Here is a 9,808-nt window from a genome sequence, read left to right as displayed (position 1 = left end):
GCATCCACAAGAAGAAAAGAGGAGAGGGATGTGTCAAGAGCCATAATAGTTAACCTGCAAGAACCTATGAGCTAAGGAGCTCTGTTTGCTGCCATGGCAGTGAAAAAAGGAGCATTGCCTGCTTCCTATGAACAGAGGAGAACCCTGGCCAGTCTGTGCACTGCTAAGAGGGGAGGAGCTAGAAGTTTTCCTATGTCCCACCCAGTCATGCAGCTGCTCAGACCCAAGTAAATACACCGAAGCTTATATCAATTATGAACTAGATTGCCTATGGCTCAAGCTTCTTGCTAGCTAGCTCTTACATCTTAAATTAACCCAGTTCTATTAATCTATAAGTTGCCACATGGCTGTGGCTTAATGGTATTTTCACATCTTGCTTCTTCTGCCAGCGGCTTGCAGAGTCTCCTTCCTTTCCTTTCTCCTCCCCGTATCTCTCTTGGATTTTCCTACCTGGCTCTATCTTGCCCTGCCATAGGCCAATGCAGCTTTATTTATCAGCCAATCAGAGCAACAAATATTCACAGCATACAGGACATCCCACAGCACACCCTACCTGCTGTCATTGATAAATTGTAAGTCATTAATCAAGAAAAATCCCTCTTCTGTTTCTGAGGCATATCCTCTGGCATATCATATGGCTCACTAAGCTTGGTCCCTCTTCCTTTTCATTCAACATCCACAACACCTGAGTTGGAAGAAACTCATGCAATACATAGTTCTACCAGATAACACTCTAGGCTCAGCAAGACTCCATGGAGCACAGACAAGTAGAACGGAAAACCTAGGTTTGCAGAAAGCTTTAGGTCTTCCCCTCATCAGGGTAGCCACAGACTTAGTGTGACTCCAACACATGATGGAGGTAGAGGAGAAAACACAGAATGTGCTAGGCAAAATGAAAGATTTGACAGTCTGGGGTGTCCCAAATGTGTTCTAACCTCACTATAGGACCCTTTTCCACTTTCTGGTCCTCTCTCAGGGCAGTCATCCATAGCAAATCAACACTGATTCTCCTAGGAAACAATGGGTTCTCCTGGTAGGAGCAGGGAGCACATGTTAGGCACTATGGTCAAGTGAATGGAAGAAATGCTGAGAAAGAGAGCCAGGATATGGAAGAATGGGAAGTCAGTTTCCCAAGTGCTTTGAATTGCCACAGAAAGATCCATAAAGAACACTATAAAATATACCCTAAATCCAGCGATAGAGACTGTCCATTCTGAAAATTAAATTTTGTTTCCATGAGGCTCAGAAAGAGACCATCCCTTACCTACCTCAATTTTCCAAATCGCCAAATACTCCAGCTTTATTTGATCATTCTCAAATCCTTCTGGAATGCTTAACAGGTATGCTAGAATATGCACAAAAAGGAAAGAGATATATTAGTATCTATGTTGAGCAGATTTGGGAAGGAGATGTTTCATTCATTAAAAAATAAAATAAAATAAAAAATAAGAGCTGGTAAAATGGCTCAGTGGTAAAGTCACTTGTTGCCAAGCCAGACAACTTGAGTTCAATCATACAACCCACGTGGTTGAATGAGAAAGCTAACTCTGAGTTATCCTCTGACTTCCATGCCTGTGCCCACATACATAGAAACACACACACACACACACACACACACACACACACACACACACACACACACGATTGATTGATTGATTAAGTAAAGAAAGAAAGGAAAGGAAAAGCTAGGCCTGGGCCATATATTGTGTCCAGCCGGTGCCACATAGTAAGATTCAGTCTGAAAAAAAATAAGAAAATGAGAAGCAGAGAAAAAAAAAAAAAGGCATTTTATTGACCAATTTTTTTTTCTATTTTTATTTGAGCATATGTAAGTGTGGGCATACATGTGTGGAAATCAGAAGACCCCATGCAGAAGTCAGTTCTCTCCTTCTACCATATAGGTTCTCGGGCTCAAATTTAGGCCATTAGGTTTAGCAGCAGGTGTCTTTACCCACTGAGCCATTTTGTAGACCCCCCTTAGAAAACAATGTCATCATCAGTGAACAATTTTTAGGTGCCAAGCCTGTGGTAGGCTTTTTTCCCCCTATTTTGATCTCTTTGTGCTCCTAAGTCACATAGGCAACAAGGCTACAGCTGATGGTTGGTCTTACTGATTGCCATGTCAATCATGTTCCCCTCCCTACAGGCATTTTCATTCATCTGACTGCAAGAATTCTAGGCACTGAGAAATAAGAATCATTCATTCATTCATTCTGATAACAGCCTTGTGTCCAGTGCCCAGCCCATTATGTACACAATGGAGTGGTGTGGGCCATAGAAGCTGCATCAGATGAACTTGAACTCACTAGAAATGTTAGCAAAGCACTCATCTGGCATCATGGGATTTGTAGGCCTCCTGAATTATGCAGGAAACAAAAAAAAAGCTTCTACTGCTGTGGGGTAATCCTTCTGCACACATAAATATGTATTGCTCTCATTGTTAATAAAAACCTGGTTGGCTGATAGCTGGACAGGAAGAGGCTAGACGAGACAGCCTCAGATAGAGAGAATGCTGGGATGAAGAGGGGCAGAGTCAAAGGAGTCACTAGCACACAGATGCAGGGAGAATCAAGATGAGCATGCAGTACTGAGAAAAAGTACCAAGCCATCTTATGGTAGATAAGAAGTATGAATTAATTTAAATGTAAGAGTTAGCTAGTAACAAGCCTGAGTGTTGGTCAAACATTTAATTAAGTCCCAGTGTTGGTTATTTGGGAAGTGGCTGTCAGGACAGGAAAATTCCACCTACACTCTGCAGAGAATCTTATACTCAATGAACATTGAAACAGATACAGGAGGTGGCCAGGAGAGATAGTGTGGTGTGGAGAACGAGACATGGAAGAGTTAGGCCCTATGAGCCAAGGGAGAACTTTAATAGCTACCTGCAAAGCCCCAAGCAGGCCCTGATGTCTGTCCTGGTGGACTCAGAAACACCTTTACCTGCCCTTCCAGGGGTAGTAACACTGCAGTGTGGTACCCAGAGAAAGTAACATTACATAATTCCATGTGCTATGGGGGACTGACCCCTTCCCTGTAACTCTCCCCTCCCTGCAAACCTCTCAGAACATTGGCAGTCTAATGACATAAGGCTTAGTAGGCACTGACTCAGCATAAAAGACACTGGAAAGTTCCGCGGGGAATTTGCCCTTAGCCTAGGAGCCGCTGGCCAACTACCCTTGCTACAGAGCTGGGAGCAGAGGGCACCGTTTGTAGCTTGTATTCCTCCTGATGAATTCCCCCTCTCTCTTCCAGAGACACCTTACCCGTAATTTGCTCCTCTGAGGCCCTCTGGGTGTCACATTTTTCCCTTGAGTGTGCTAGTACCACAACCCTACAAGGCTGAGTGAGTTCCCACCTCCCCGACAGTGGTGGTTTAATTCAGCCAGTGCTCAGAGTTCAGTTCCCAGCAGACGGAGGTGGATTCCCCTCCCCAGAAAGTCCAGCTGACTAGGGGTGAACTCGGAAAGATGCCCTCTTGTCCCCAGCACCTCTGCACTCAGCAAGCAGCCACCCACGCATCACGGGCATTTATACCGGGGAAAGTACTTTTAGCCTTATAGTCACACTGCAATCACTTTGTGACCCTAAAAGGCCAGGAGCCCAGCTTCCTGGATGTCGGTGGGCTCTTATCAGACCATGCTGGGGACAGCCTACCACTACCGCTTTGCAAGTCCTTCTCAGGAACCTCAGCAAGAACTTCAGCGCTCTGAGCCTATCTGTCTTGTTTCCAAGGAGTGTTCTTGGTGTAAAATGAGAGTCTTAGCTGAATTCAAAGCACTTAGACATGTCTGGTATTAGTGATGCTTCCTACGCACACATTTGAGACTTCATTTCTTAGTCGACCCCTAACAGGATGAAAACACCAAAGGTCTTCCCCCTTCTTATGGCACAACCGTTACCCAGGGAGGAGAATCAGTGTGTGGCTTAAGGGAACACAACAGGCCTGGTTTGCTCATTAGTGAGACAGGGGTGGGTGACAGCAATATGCAATGGCAGAATTAAATGAGGCAATGTTTGAAGGAGGCCATTCAACACCGAACAATAAATAGGTATGGCTGAGTTATTGGTTTTGAAGTTGGCTCTCTGTCTCCTTGTTAATAGGGGAGGGAGAAGGACACAAAAATAACATAGTATACTAGCTCCTGCTGAAAAAAGCAAGGACCTCTTCCCTTAGGCAGTCAAACTGATGAGTGTTTTTAATCAATGTTTTTAAGCACACACAAGGAGCGATGATCTGTAAAAATTAAGGAACTAAACGTTTCTAAGTTTCTTCCAGGAGCTCCATGCAGAGTGTGGGGGAAAGCCTGGGGTCCTGGGGGCTCAGAGCCTCAGGATACAGAGTAGCAAAGTCTCAATCTCCCCTTTACATACAGAATTTACAGAGTCACACACCCCTACAGAGATGAGCTAAGGAGAAGAATGTGCACACAGGGTGACAGGACCCCTTTGTCCACTTTGAGGGGACCTGCTCAGAAATCCCCAGGCAACGCAAAAGAAGGAGGGTGGGGAGAGAGCCAGCATGCAGCAGGCACTGTTGCTCACTTTCTCATCATATCCCTACCAACACTGTCCCCAAGAATAGGACATTAGCTTGCTCCCTGACATCTGACATGGCCAAGTAAGCCATGGGTCTGCTCAAGACCTTTTGGCATTGTAAAAGGTCAACCGCTGGGACCCAAAGTCTGTGTTGTACTTTCTGTGAATAGGCAGAAAGAAGGCTCAGTGTCTGTGACAGGCAGATCCAGGCCACCAAAGACCCTCAAGAGTTAAGAGGCAGAGGGCTGACCAGGTGCCTAATCTTTAGCCAGTCTGCTCTGGGATCTGCAGCAGAATTCTCAGTATGTGCCAGGTCCCTTGTCCTTTACTCCTCCTAAGCCCAAAGATTACCAAGCAGTCTTCTTTGTAACAAAAGAGGAGGTACACAAGGGCTAAGCAACTTGAACAAAGATGGGTAGCACCTGGGTAAGGCAGGTGTCCATGGGCCAGGATGGAGATATGGACACAATCCATCACATCAGAGACACCAGTTCGGCTCTCAGCAATTAGGCTTCATCATCTGGGGCAGCTAGCTGTTTGCTTAGCTTGTGAGGCCAACGGGCTGCACAGATGCTTGCCAGCACCCGCTAGCCATGGGTAGCAGATCTTACACACTTGGCAGAAAATAGTGAGCCAGTTAGAAAATAAGTGCCCGTGGGTGGATTTCTGACCAGGAATCCATCCAAACAGCATTGACCCCTACAAACAGAGCAGCATGGTCCACTGGGGTACCTGTAGCAGCGGAGGGAAACTAATAACTAGCCACTCACCCAAGAAGTTCCTGAGCACAGGCGTAATATTGGAATGTATTTGCTCTCCCCAAAAAAGGTCCTGAAAAAGATCAAATACAGATACTGATGGATGGTACCAGGAGAGTTGGCCAATGCTGGCTCCCATCCTTGCTGAATCTCTGAAATCCAGCAGAGCTGAACACGAAAGCAACAGTTACAATTACAGGACATTGGCTTCCAGGTTCAAAATCAGAGCTTCTCCAGTCCTATTTTGTATTCAATGAGTGAGTGGGAGAGAGAGAAGAGAACGAGAGAGAGAGAGAGAGAGAGAGAGAGAGAGAGAGAGAGAGAGAGAGAGAGCGCAGCTACCTTCTTGGATGTAGAGTAACATGCAGAATAACACAATGCCTGGGTCTCAGCAGGGGTTTGATAAGAACTTTATTATTCTCAGCATCTAATTGCTGTCACTCATTTCTTTCTATTGTCTAATAAGCAGATTTCTTAGAGAATGGGGTTAATTCTCACAAAGATAAGTGAGTGTTTGCTATCCTGGTGCTCAGTTGTTAGAAGCAAGGCTAACCCTACTCCCCTATCTTCTGAATGCACCTGCTTCACCTTCCAACTTCTACTCTATTATAAGGCAGATACAATTGCTCAACCATGGACTTCCCAAAGCCCAGAAACACAAGCCTAAGCAGACATCCTTCCTTGATAAATTACTAAACCTCAAGTATTCTGAGACTTAGATACTTAGTGAAAAAGGACTTGAAAAAGAAAATGGACCAAGATGTTTGCTTTGTTTTAAATACAAAAGAGAAAAAAGAAATTAATACATTACTGTGTGAACCAGCATTGAGCATGAAGCAGTGATCAATCCCATACAGCATTGGGCTTCTTCCCTGGTCCACAGCTGTCAATCTTTGCACATCTTCCTGTTTTCAGAAGACAGGTGGTCTAAATTCTACGGAGCTGTCCAACCCTTTGATATTGCAGTAGGATGGTGTCATCTACAAAAGTGATGGGCTGCATTAACAGCTATCCTGAGACTCAAATGGCCTATAGGCCACAAGGGGGATACACCTGGTTCCAAAGGACTAAACTAGTATCCTGGATAATACCTAAGGGTGTTAACAATTTGATCACTGAGAAGTGAGCTCATATGTCCCTGACACCTCAGCACAGTTGGAAAAGCCATCAAGGAAAGTCACCTTCAAGAAATTCAACTTAGGCTTTATTCAGTGCTTTACTCCACAAAGGAACCGAAAGAGAATGGCAGGGACTGTTATATTTCCACTATAGAGCTCAAGAAGCCAAGGCCCAGAAGGCTCATGAACAGCACCTCAGGTTTCCACAGAGGAGAGACCAGGAGGGGCACGGGAAGGTGTAGCTTCTAGAAACTGAGATCTGAAATACAGGATACTCCCAAAAGGGTCAATGAGGACGGCCATGGTCCTATGAAGGAAGGATATTTGATACAAGACCTCTGGTTTCCAAGACAAGCTCCCTGATCAGGCATCATGGGTCAGCACAATATCATGTGTGAAGGATGGAGGAGATAACAGGTGTAAACATGCTTGTAAGATAGTTTCTCACTAAGAAACTAAGGATGTGGTTGAGGTGTGGGAGGAAGAGAGCTTCTGGAAGGTCTACAGCCGGAAGATTTTCCTGAGCCATTAGAACCATGTAATCTCATAGTCGTCCACCTCAAACTTTCCTTTTCATACCTACACTTGCATTCACCTTTCCTTTATAAGCACCTTCCTACCATAAGGGTGTTAAATGATGAAGTCACCACCCAAAGTAGTTTCATTTCTCCAACCTCAAAACCTCCCTTCCTGTGAGCACACTTAGGGCTTGTCACCCAGAACATCAAAGCCATTGCTTTCCGTAAAGCTTTTCCGATCACCTGGGTGACTTGTGTAGATAAAAACAACCCACCCTGCACACTAGACATCAGCTACTTCCTGCTATGTCTGGGCAAAGACAAGAGCTGGAAAATGGGGCAGAATGTACCCACAAACACTTCCCAAAGAATCACACAGGTCCTGCACCTTTCCAAGCACTCCCCACCAGGGCTCTTGCAAAGGAAGGCAGTTGGACCAGGTTATCTCTGTGTCTCTTTCAGATGTAAACTTCAATGATCTCATATTCACTGTGTAGAATAATCATATTCAGTAGGTAGAGACCTACTGAACTGTAATGACAGCTCATTTACATACAGGAAAAGTAAGTCAAGCAGTTGCACACACCCTGGGCTGTAGTTTTTGGTGACTCACAGAAGAAAAGTGTGTAGATTATTTCCATTCCGCTCCATCCTCCAATTACTCAAGTGATGGAAAGTCACAGAGCCAATGGGACCCCCGGGGAAGTTCCAGGCGACTGGGAATTCAAACAACAGTTAATGTAAGTTGAGCAGGGAGTTTCCCATGGTGCACAGGTGCACCATCAGGTGGACTGTGATGGAGATTCCCACCCCCTGAGAGACCTCACATACTCATTTACACCTCATCTCAAGAAATTGTCCTCTAGAAAGCCAAGCAAACACTGAGTCTAGTGTTGGCAAAGAGCACATCCTCCAGGAAGTCACATCTCTGGACTAAAGGCTGACTTTTCCAGGAAGCCAGTGTTGAACCACCATCCACCTCAAAACCCTAGATTATAAACTTCCTAGTTGTAGCCATGATAAGGATGTATGAGGAGCTCAGTAGATCATTGCCCAAATAGTAAGCACTTGGTGAATGAATTACACACGCTGTTTCCATAAAGATTAGATGAGTCCATTTCCCCAAATTCTAGGGGCTTACAATGTGCTAGGCACCATTCATCCATCATTAAAAGAAGTTACTGAGTACAACTAGTACTCATCTGTCAGCTTCTTTGGAGACACTCAGCTGTCAGCGTCTTTGGAGACAGCCTTAGCGGACTATAGGGACCTTGGTCAAACTCAAGTATCCTTCTAGGCAAGGCGACATAGTCACTGACCAACTCCCATCACAATTCAAGACAGTTGTCAAGGGGTATTCTAGTCTGGTCTGTGCACGGCTCTGGGCCTGTGCTTGGTTCTATCACTGTTACACCTTGACATCTCCATCCGATCTTGATTCCTTCCTTGAGATTCACAATCGATGACACCAATGTACCCCAGAACAAGCATCCTGCTTATCAATCTACACACTCATTTCTGCCTCTGAAGTATTCCAGCATATAGGAGAAAGGTTCTCATGAGCCCAGTCTGGTGGCCCAGGTCTGTAATCCCAGCACTCAGGAGGCCGAGGTAAGAGAATAAGTAGTTCAGGTCAGCCTGGGTTATATAGCAAGTTACAGGCCAACCAGGGTTTGTTTGTTTGTTTTTAATGATGGGTGCTCAAGGCTCTGTGCCACCAGATAAAGGCTCGAAACCCAGTAGGGCAGGCAATATTCCTAGATGGGGGAGCAACATGTAGACAAAGGTTTGGGATTCAAGGCACAAAACTGGATCAGTGAGCAGGAGCTAGGAGAAGTGTGCAAATACGCAAGTTTGTTTTAGTGTGTGCGTAAGTTCTAGGTCATTAGAGACGCAGGTGGTCTATCTTTGTTCCCCCAGCACCCAATTCAGAAAATAACATGAACAAAACTTTGCTCGTGTGATTACATGATGACGGTATGGACAGATGATTAATTGTAATCATGCACTGGTTGGACAAGGGAGTCACATCTGAACCTGCTATAGCGTAAAGGACTGGCCATGATGATTCCACGCTTGGTGCATGATGCGTAGTGGACATCTGGCAGTATAATGCTTACAATTTAATGGTGAAGGTAACAACTAAACTACTCATGTAAAAATTCCTGGAGGAGGCAACTGTGATTTACATGGTCTGAAAGAAGGGGAAGAATAAAAGAAGATGTACATGTCATTTGCATGAGTAAACCAGGCCCTTACTTTGCTACTCAGTGAACCAAAGCACTGGCTTCATGTGACAGTCCAAAAATGCAAAGTGTGGAAGCATTCCAGACCCATAGCCTCCATGACTAAGAATGTAAACCATGATGCTCCTGTGGTCCATGTGGACAGTCCACAGAAGCCAATCAGCAGAACACTCTGCTTTGGAGACGATTCTATGGTGATAGGAAACTATCAAGGCTCTGGAAAGACGGTAATGACAAAGTCACCCCTTGAGCTGTGCACAGTTGCTTTGGATGCCTAGGCTTCCATGGTCCTGAAGCAGACAGGACCTTGGGAGTAACCAGGAGCCTGCATCAGGAGAAGATAGTTCTGTAGGAGCAGAACCAGCCTTGGGGAAATCCAGATCCTGGCAGCCTCAGTTTCCCTGCTGAAAAGCCATGGGCCAAAAGGGACACCCTCAGTTAAGACCCCAAGCCCTATGAGTGAGCTCCTTCCTGAGGATGACACTTGGAGAAATGTGGGCTATTGGGAAAGGGAGACGGGGAGAAGCTTGGGGTTTGTACAAACAAGTGTAGGGGAGGACAGTGAGAAGAGGGTGATGTTTGTTTGAGGCAATTATGAAACAGGTGATGTCACAGAGCTAAAAAGTACAGGG

General features: G+C 45.3%; 1 long non-coding RNA gene across 2 annotated transcripts in view; it reads right to left on the bottom strand.

Annotated features, from left to right (window-relative positions):
- Positions 1 to 481: 481 nt before the first annotated feature.
- The window catches only part of LOC114701993, a 141,448-nt gene continuing 132,121 nt past the window's right edge, over positions 482 to 9,808 (bottom strand). The window contains exons 3-5 of one of the 2 annotated variants that reach the window (XR_003735913.2): positions 6,106 to 6,274; positions 5,307 to 5,367; positions 482 to 1,345 (exon numbers count right to left, since the gene is read on the bottom strand). This is a non-coding gene — a long non-coding RNA (uncharacterized LOC114701993). The remainder of the gene's footprint in view (positions 1,346 to 5,306; positions 5,368 to 6,105; positions 6,275 to 9,808) is intronic. The other variant, XR_005090173.1, reaches the window with a different exon arrangement.

The sequence above is a fragment of the Peromyscus leucopus genome, chromosome 16_21, assembly GCF_004664715.2.
Source record: "Peromyscus leucopus breed LL Stock chromosome 16_21, UCI_PerLeu_2.1, whole genome shotgun sequence".
Classification (NCBI taxonomy): domain Eukaryota; kingdom Metazoa; phylum Chordata; class Mammalia; order Rodentia; family Cricetidae; genus Peromyscus; species Peromyscus leucopus.
The sequence above is the reverse complement of the archived record's forward strand: the minus strand, read 5'-3'. Positions and strand labels throughout refer to the sequence as shown.